This window comes from Syngnathus acus, chromosome 2, assembly GCF_901709675.1.
Source record: "Syngnathus acus chromosome 2, fSynAcu1.2, whole genome shotgun sequence".
NCBI lineage: Eukaryota > Metazoa > Chordata > Actinopteri > Syngnathiformes > Syngnathidae > Syngnathus > Syngnathus acus.
In genome coordinates, this window is record NC_051088.1 from 827,923 (window position 1) to 837,551 (window position 9,629).

At 40.8% G+C, this 9,629-nt stretch overlaps 1 long non-coding RNA gene across 1 annotated transcript; it reads left to right on the forward strand.

Annotated features, from left to right (window-relative positions):
* The first annotated feature begins 4,360 nt into the window (after positions 1–4,360).
* LOC119119552 lies at positions 4,361–9,421 on the forward strand. The gene is made up of 3 exons (XR_005097345.1): positions 4,361–4,455; positions 6,240–6,244; positions 9,112–9,421. It is a non-coding gene; the product is annotated as an uncharacterized LOC119119552 (long non-coding RNA).
* Positions 9,422–9,629: the final 208 nt, after the last annotated feature.

Below are 9,629 nucleotides of genomic sequence, written 5' to 3' on the forward strand. Positions count from 1 at the left end.
AATAAAATATGTTTGCAAACTGCCGAAAGCACATTTCCCTTTACATGTTATTAAAGTTAATTGATTCACTGGTTCGCATGTCCGCCTCACAGTGCAGAGGTTGTGGGTTCAATTCTGACTCCGGCTTTCTATTTGCATGTTTTCCCCATACCTGCATGGGTTTCCTCCGGGAACTCCGGTTTACTCCCACATTCCAAATACCTGCTTGGTAGGCCGATTAACTGCTCCAAATTAGGTTTAGGTGTGATCGTGAGTGTGAATGGTTGTCTATCTCTGTGTGCCCTGCGGTTGACTTGTGAGCAGTTCAGGGTGTACCCTGCCTCCTAACCAAAAGACTGCTGGGATAGGCTCCAGCACGCCTGCAACCAGGGCTGTGGACTCGGTTCGGACTCGGGGACTCGGACTCGGTCATTTTTGCCGGACTCGGACTCGGTGCTGATTTTGACCGAGTCCACCGAGTCCGACAATAAAAAAAAGAGGCAAGACGCAGCCAGAGAGTGTCAGGTTACAGTCAGCGCGGTAGGAGTTGGAAGAAGCAGTAAAAACTCCACCAAACTCGTCGTAATGACCCGTGATATATGTTATATCCTTACTATTTTCCAGGTTCTTAGATAGCAAGAATAGGTCGGACAACGACGTGAATGATAACTGCTTTATTCCTTACTCACAGTGCGTTCACAGGGCGTACCAGAACAACACAGAATGCCCATCCCACTTCCGGGGTTTTTCTACTACGGAATTTGAGTTAGCCCAAAATACACAACATCTCTTCCCCTCTTACAATGAACGTGCTATATGCATGAACAACATAGTCTTATGCACCTATAACTTGACATCTTCAAGATCTATCAATAACTACCATTAAACAATTATCATATATGGTCCAGACAATTATGACAATAATATTCCCATGAAACCTTAACTTTGGGTGAGGGTGGACTACCTCGAATTATACCAAATTATAGCGAAAAACCGATGTCGTACGGCGTCGTACGGCGTCAACACTATGTTGTTTTCAATAAAAACATGAAGAACTCACGTTTGCGTCAGTCAATTTTAATTTTTATAAAGGATTATTCTCATTTGATGTCTTTAAATTCATCCGCGTTCTGCCATTGAAGCGGGGTGCATTCAAAGACCAGTCGTACAGACGGAAACGTTTTGTGATCAAATCTTTCATAACGAGAATGATTTGAGTGAATTGATTTGAATGAATAATTGAGAAGAAATTTCAGTTCTGAAGGCTCCTTTTGTCCCAAGCAAAGTGACAGATGGTGGGGAGGGGGGATAAAAATTGTAAAATCAATTCACTCAAATCATTCTCGTTATGAAAGATTTGATCACAAAACGTGTGTGGCTTTTTCTTAAATGAACACGTTTGACATTGCTATCGTGTCAGCTTTTAATTATATTGCGCTGTCATGTTAAAGCAAATTAATAAATGCAACAATATTAATTTGCTTTGAAAATACCTGAGTAATAAAATAAAATGGATGGATGGATGAATGATGATCACAATTAAGTATAAAGTCTCCTTTGTAATATATACTCCTTGTAGCCTGTACCCAAAAAGAGGCGTTTCTTTGCATTGAGGTTTATGCAAAGAGCTCACGTAATTATATTGTTGCGTTTTGGTGAAGTGAAAGAGTGTTCCGTCTGTACGACTGGTCTTTGAATGCACCCCGCTTCAATGGCAGAACGCGGATGAATTTAAAGACATCAAATGAGAATAATCCTTTATAAAAATTAAAATTGACTGACGCAAACGTGAGTTCTTCATGTTTTTATTGAAAACAACATAGTGCTGACGCCGTACGACATGGGTTTTTCGCTTTCCAAATAAGGGGTCGTCACTAATTATTTGTGTTTAGATAAATGTCTGAGCTATAATGGTGTAATTAATGATTAAAACTTGAAAGTATCTGTTTATTGTATTCGTTTATATGTTTAATAAAGACAAAGCCATCACAAAACTGTTGTAATTATTTAGATTTTGATCTAAATTAGCCTTGAATAAAGACTAAGCAGTCACATGAATTAACAGAAAAAATAGACAGCCGGACTCGGACTCGGACTCATGGTCAAGAGGCCGGACTCGGACTCGGTGCAAAAATCCGACCGAGTCCACAGCCCTGCCTGCAACCATTGTGAAGATAAGCGGTTCGGATGATGAATGAATGAACGAATATTTATCATTTTGGAAAAAACATAATCCCTATCAAATATAAAAGCAGTTATGCACCCTCTTCAGCAGATGTTGCCCTAGGTTACCTATGCTCAGGTACAACCTTTGATGGTCAAGATGGATGGAATACAGGACTGTCTCAGAAAATTAGAATATTGTGATAAAGTTCTTTATTTTCTGTCATGCAATTAAAAAAACATAAATGTCATACATTCTGGATTCATTACAAATCAACTGAAATATTGCAAGCCTTTTATTATTTTAATATTGCTGATTATGGCTCACAGCTTAAGAAAACTCAAAAATCCTATCTCAAAAAATTAGAATATTTCCTCAGACCAAGTATAAAAAAAGATTTATAACAGCAAAACAAAATCAAACATTTGAAAATGTCCATTAATGCACTCAGTACTTGGTTGGGAATCCTTTTGCACGGATTACTGCATCAGCCTGTGGCATTGCTGGATGCCCAGGATGCTTCAATAGTGGCCTTTAGCTCATTTGCATTGTTGGGTCTGGTGTCTTTCAGCTTCGTCTTCACAATACCCCACAAATTCTCTACGGGGTTTAGGTCAGGGGAATTGGGAGGCCAATCGAGGACAGTAATGCCATGGTCAGTACACCATTTACTGGTGGTTTTGGCACTGTGGGCAGGTGCCAGATCATGCTGGAAAATGAAATCATCATCTCTATAGAGCTTTTCAGCAGACAGAAGCATGTAGTGCTCTAAAATCTCTTGGTACACAGCTGCGTTGACTCTGGACTTGATGAAACACAGTGGACCAACACCAGCAGCTGACATGGCTCCCGAAACCATCGCTGACAGTGGGAACTTCACGCTGGATTTCAAGCAACTTGGATTTTGCTCCTCTCCAGCCTTTCGCCAGACTCTGGCGCCTTGACTTCCAAATGAAATACAAAACTTGCTTTCGTCTGACTTTGGACCACTCTGCAACTGTCCAGTGCTTCTTTTCCATAGCCCAAGTCAGACGCTTCAGAAGTGACTTGACCATGGGAATACGGCTATTGTAGCCCACTTCCCGGACACGTCTGTGAACAGTGGCTTTTGATACCTGGACTCCAGCTTCAGTCCACGGTCTTTGAAGCTCCCCCAAATTCTGGAAGCGACTCTTCTTCACAATGCTGTTAAGGCTGCAGTCATCTCTCTTGGTTGTGCGGCGTTTCCTGCCAGGCTTCCCCCTTACAACAGACTGTGCTTTTAAACTGCACTCTGAACAGCTTGCTCTTTGAGAAATTTCTTTTTGTGTCTTACCCTCCTGATGGAGGGTGTCAATGATGGTCCTCTGTACAGCAGTCAGATCAGCAGTCTTCCCCACACTTTGTCACGAAACGGAATGAAGCAGGGCGCCCAAGTGCAGCTTGGACCAGGGTTTATTGGCGAAAACAAACTAACAGACTCGGCAGACTGACGTAACTTACTAACAAAACCAACAACAGAAACTGAACAGAGAAAGACGTGAAACAAAAGACATCATGACATTAACAATGATCCGACAGGGGAGTGACAAGCAGACAGGACTTAAATACTAGACAGGTAATGAGAGGCAGGTGAGAATGATCACACTGATCATGGGCACACAGGAGGGGAGGGGCGAGCACACAGACACACGGACAGAAACTATGACGATATGGACCTGATCGGGGACGAGTCGTGACATACTTGTGATTTAGTTTACTGAACCAAGCTGAGTGTTTTTCAAGGCTCAGGAGTTAATTAGATGATTCAAGTGATTCGTTGAATACCCTACTAGTATACTTTTTCATGATATTCTAATATTTTGAGATAGGATATTTGAGTTTTCTTAAGCTGTATGCCATAATCAGCAATATTAAAATAATAAAAGGCTTGCAATATTTCAGTCGGGTTGTAATGAATCCACAATGTATGACATTTTTGTTTTTTTAATTGTAGTACAGAAAATAAAGAACTTTATCACAATTTTCTAATTTTCTGAGACAGTCCTGTTGGTTGTACATGGTTAGTCTTGGATGGCCACCATGTCCCAACAAGGCTGCAACCTAAGTAGAGAGGTAGCAGAGTCATGTTTTGAGCCAGAAGAAGAGCGCGCGAGCTGTGACGTCCCTTTCGGGTCTGTCAATTGTGCACTCATCTGATGTAAGTGACCGGCTCTCCGTTTAAAGGGTAAAATTCTGTAGCCCCTTTGCAGTAACGCAGTCTGTAGGGGAGACGAGAATTGATTTAAGCCGGTACGGAAAGAAGATTCGTTCCGAGTCTAACCGCTGTTCAGGTAACTAATCTATTGTTAGTGTTGAGTTCGAAGAGTTTTCTTCTTCTTCGGCCATGTTCTCTTAATAATGCACACACTTGGTTGGTTGATTACTTTTCCCGTTTATTTTATTGTCCGCAACACAGGAGGGCACAAATACACGCACATCAAGTCTTGGATGCGGTTCGCGCTACATAACAACCCGGAACAGGAAGTGAAGTAGTCCATGATCACCAAAACAAAATCACCTCCAAAATAAAACGACAATTTAAAAGAACATCTTTCCACAACAAAAGATAAACCAACACATTCACTCAGGAGAACATAAATCCAACACCCCCCCTTGTTCTCATGCTGTTAACCCATATCATCTTTTGCATTTCCAAAGAACCATTTTTGAAACTTTCTGAGTCTCACTTTTGTAACTGGTTTTGTTAGTATGTCTGCAGCCATTTCTTCTGATGGACAGTATTCAATGCAGATTTTCCCTTCATTTAACGCTTCTCGAATGAAGTGATATTTCACATCAATGTGCTTCGACCTCTGTCGGTTCACTGGATTTTTACTCAAAGCAATGGCCCCTTGGTTGTCCCCAAACAGTTTGGCACATGTGTACCTTTTTCTGTCCATCCCGTTTAACAGTTGGATTAAGTACATGCATTCTTGAGTAGTGGTTGCAAGACCAATGTATTCGGCTTCACATGTCGAGAGTGCCACTGTAGGCTGTTTCTTTGTCTTCCAGGATATTACTGGTCCCTCTTTAGTAAGTGCAAAACAGTACCCTGTTGTACTGCGTCTATCTTTTACAGAGGATGCCCAGTCAGAGTCACTGTAAGCAATTAGATCTAGGTCCTCACTGCTTTTCTTAAAGATCAGTTCAAAATCATTTGTGCCTTTTAGGTATCTGAGGACTTGTTTTGCTGTTACTAAGTCCTCTCTCGTGGGTTGAGCTAGTGTTTGAGATAGTCTGCTAACAACCCAGCTTATATCTGGTCTCGTACACGTCATGGCATATATCAGACTGCCCACTATTTCTCTATACTCCCTTGGGTTAACTGTCCCATTTGTATCACTTCCTCCACATATAGTAGTGTCCGTTTTTAATTCACACGGTGTGGATCTGGGTTTACATTCTGACATCCCAAAACGTTCCAACATTCTTTGAATGTACCTCTTCTGATTCATCCTGATTTCAGCCTCTTTTTGTATAAACTGGATACCAAGAAAACTGGATATTTTCCCCAGGTCTTTCATGTTAAACTTTGACCTCATTGTTTCTTTGAATATGTTCAACATGTTCATATTGCTAGCCGCAATGATCAAGTCATCTACCCAGATGATAACCAGCAGAGTTTCATGGTCAATGTCTTTCCTGTATACACAGTGATCAGAAAGGTTTCTTTCAAAGTCATTTTGTTCAAGGTAGTCATTCAAGAGTTTGTACCAGTTTCTCCCTGATTGTTTTAACCCGTAAAGGGATTTCTTTAATTTGTACACCAAATTTTCTCCTGACTCTGTTTGCTCAAAACCTTCTGGTTGGTCCATGTATATTTCTTCCTCAATGGGAGCATGCAAATATGCAGTTTTAACATCCATTTGGTGGATAATAAGATCATTCTGGACTGATATTTGCATTAGGGTTCGTACAGATGTCATGTTTGCTGTTGGTGCAAATGTCTCGTGGTAGTCTATTCCTTGTGTTTGGTTGTAACCTTTTGCTACAAACCTGGCTTTGAATATTTGTCCTTGTTCATTTTCTTTGAGGGCGTAGACCCATTTTCCTCCAATGGTATTTCTACCAGTAGGTAAAGTAGTCAGTTCAAATGTGTCATTCTCTTTCAGGGATTTGATTTCTTCTGTCATTGCCTGTTTCCACATTGTTGCCTTTGGTGACATCAGTGCCTCTTTATAGGTTTGGGGAATTCTACATGTTGCTCTGTAACAATAATCAACACTTACAGAATTTACATTAGCTAGCACTTTGCAGTTAGATATGTAATCCTCTAAATATTTAGGAGGCTTTCTTTCTCTGTTAGGGTAGCGTTCAGTTTGGTTTTGATCATCACCCTTATTTCTTTCTGTGTCAAGGTTTGGTTCATTTGTGTTGATTTCTTCTTCTCTAGGAGTTCTATTCTCTGCTGCATTTTCATTTTGTTGTTCTGTACTTTCCTTTGAAGGCACTACATGCTCATAAGTCTGAATTTCTGTGTCACATTCATGAGTCTGTGTTTGTTGTTCAACAGTGTTCTTTTTGATAAATCTCACTAGTCTGTGTTTTGACACTTTTCCTGTGTGGGGGTAATAAACCAGGTATGCTGGGCTATTTTTACTATACCCCACAAATATTCCTACTCCACATCTGGGATCAAGTTTCTTGTGATCATGTATGTATGCATAACAGTCTGACCCAAATATCCACAGTTTTGAGAGATCTGGTCTTTTCCCTGTTAACATCTGATATGGTGTACTTTTAGTCCTGTTACTGTAGCATCTGTTGCGAGTGTGTGCTGCATTTTGAATGGCATAAGGCCATAATTCTTTTGGCAGCCCCTTTTCTAGTAAAAGACACCTCCCCCATTCTCAAAGAGAGTTCTCCATTGTCTCTCAGCGGTGCCATTCTGATGGAGGAGATAGGGCTCAGATGTCTCATGTTTTACCTTTTTCCCTTAAAAAGAGACTGGAAGGAACTGCTTGTGAATTCAGTGCCTTGTCCGATCTAATGCACTTAACACTGCCATCATGGTGCACCGTCAGCTAGAAACTTTGCTGTGGCCTCTGTGGTGTCACTTTTCTGTTTTAGAAAGTAAACTGACACTGCCCCTGAAAAATCATCTGTGAATATTATAGCATATTTGTGACCACTTTGGCCACTTGGTTCAATGGGGCCGGCTAGATCAGTGTGCACCAACTGTAATGGCTTACTCGCTTTTGGGTCGCTTTGTCTGTTTCTGTCGTTAGTGAATTTCCCTTCTGTGCACACATTACAATCTAACATGTCCACTAGCCTGTGATTTCATGCCCTCTACAACATCAAGGTAGCTTTAACACATCTCTAACATTACAATGTCCTAAAATTTCGTGCCATGTTTTCACATCACAAGTCAGATTAACAGTGTCACCAGGACATCATGTCATTGAATGATGATTTCATTATTTACCGTTTTCAAATAGTAGGAGTCTGTTGTATTCTCGATGTAGAAGACTGTCCATCTTGTTCACCAGTTCACTCTGTCCCTTCTTGAGATCACCTGGCTCCATAGGTTGTAGCTGCCTTCACTGAAAATATGCTCTGAGGGTAGGAGGGGATGAACAAGCATCTCTCAATGTGATGTGGTACAGGTCCTTGTACGTCCTGTAGAGAGACGTTGGCATCTCCCTCTTGAGTGCGACGTTATTTGTCCTGGATCCATCAGCAAGCTCCATGTAGGTTTCTCAGGATCAAAAGTGTCATCAAACTTTATGAACTTGTTCTTCTCCGTAATGAATGTGTGAAGTAGCACCACAGTCACCATTAGTCCTTCTTCTTCTTATGTCAGTAGGCAGAAGTCTTTGACTAACTTTAAATACAACAGTCCTGCTCTTCTTTCTTGTCCTCATTGTTTTTCTACAGTTAGTTTGCATCATCTCTGTACTTTGTTTTTTCTTCTACATGTCTCATCACTGGTGTCGAGCTTCTATGTAGCTACACCATCTAGGTGTTCCCTGTGGCGACAATCTTTTACAAAATGTCCTCTCGGTTTCCACATCCCTTGACAGATGATTGAGGTTAAATCAACCTTCATCACATTATCTGTTTTCACTTTGTTGTCGAATTTCCGGTTTCCTCATAACTTCGTAGGTTGCTTTGAACTGTGTGAATGTTAAATCTTCACTGCTTTGAGTTGTGTGAATAGCAAATGGCTTGTAAGCTTCAGGAAGCCCCTTTAATATCATAGCGATAATAAGTCCATCACTGATGACTTCTTTTGCATTTCTTAGGGAGGTCACTGCTTTTTCAGCTCGGATAATATAATCTATCACTGTCTCATCAGGTTTCTTCTGTAAAGACGTCAGCTCTGTGTACAGTGCGATGATTCTAGGTTTGCCTTTACTATCGTAGTGGTCACGGAGTATTTTTAAAGCTTTTCTTCCGTCGTCAGTCGCATCTCTCATTACCAGTGAAAGGCTTTTATCATCAAGAAACTGAATCAGTTCAGCGTAGCATTCAGCATTCTTCTCTGCATCTGGATTATTGTCTGACAATATAGTGTCCTTTAGGCCAATGATCCGCATGTGGCCGAGAAACTTTGTCTCCCAGAGTTCGTAACCGTTTTCGTCTCCGTTGAACACTAACCTCTGCCATCTTCCTCCTGTTGTGTTACGCCTGGGCCCATAACCTGTTGAGTTCGAAGAGTTTTCTTCTTCTTGCGGGCCATGTTCTCTTAATAATGCACACACTTGGTTGGTTGATTACTTTTCTCCCGTTATTTTATTGTCCGCAACACAGGAGGGCACAAATACACGCACATCAAGTCTTGGATGCGGTTCGCGCTACATAACAACCCGGAACAGGAAGTGAAGTAGTCCATGATCACCAAAACAAAATCACCTCCAAAATAAAACGACAATTTAAAAGAACATCTTTCCACAACAAAAGATAAACCAACACATTCACTCAGGAGAACATAAATCCAACAGTTAGATTAATTCCGTTATTTCCGGACGCCAGTCCCGCTGAAATCAAAGAAACCCGAGGGTTGAGTAACTACTTTGTCGAGACCCAGGATCTCCTTGATCGCGGCCGTTTCAGCAGCTCTCCTTTCCTATTAAGATTGTTGCTTTTGTTATCGGCTCGGAATAGTTTAGCTGTCTTTGTTAAGACCGCGGGGACTCGTTTATTTTCACTAGCGTACACTCACACTAGCTGAGCTTAAGTTAACGGTTTCGAACCAGATTCTGAGACTCCCTGATGTCAAGGATTAAAGCTGTCTTCCTTTAAAAAAAAAAACTGAACGGTTTAAAACATGACTATGATAGAGAAACAAAAGAGATTTAAAGCATAAAAGATCAAAATAATAATTAATCGAAATTAAATGATTATAAAGTAGAAATTTAATGAATAAGCAAGAAAGAGAATTACAAGCTTCAATTGTTCGGACAACTAACAATAATTTCCACTCACCATTCTCAATAGAGAAAAAAGTATTCAGTCTTGA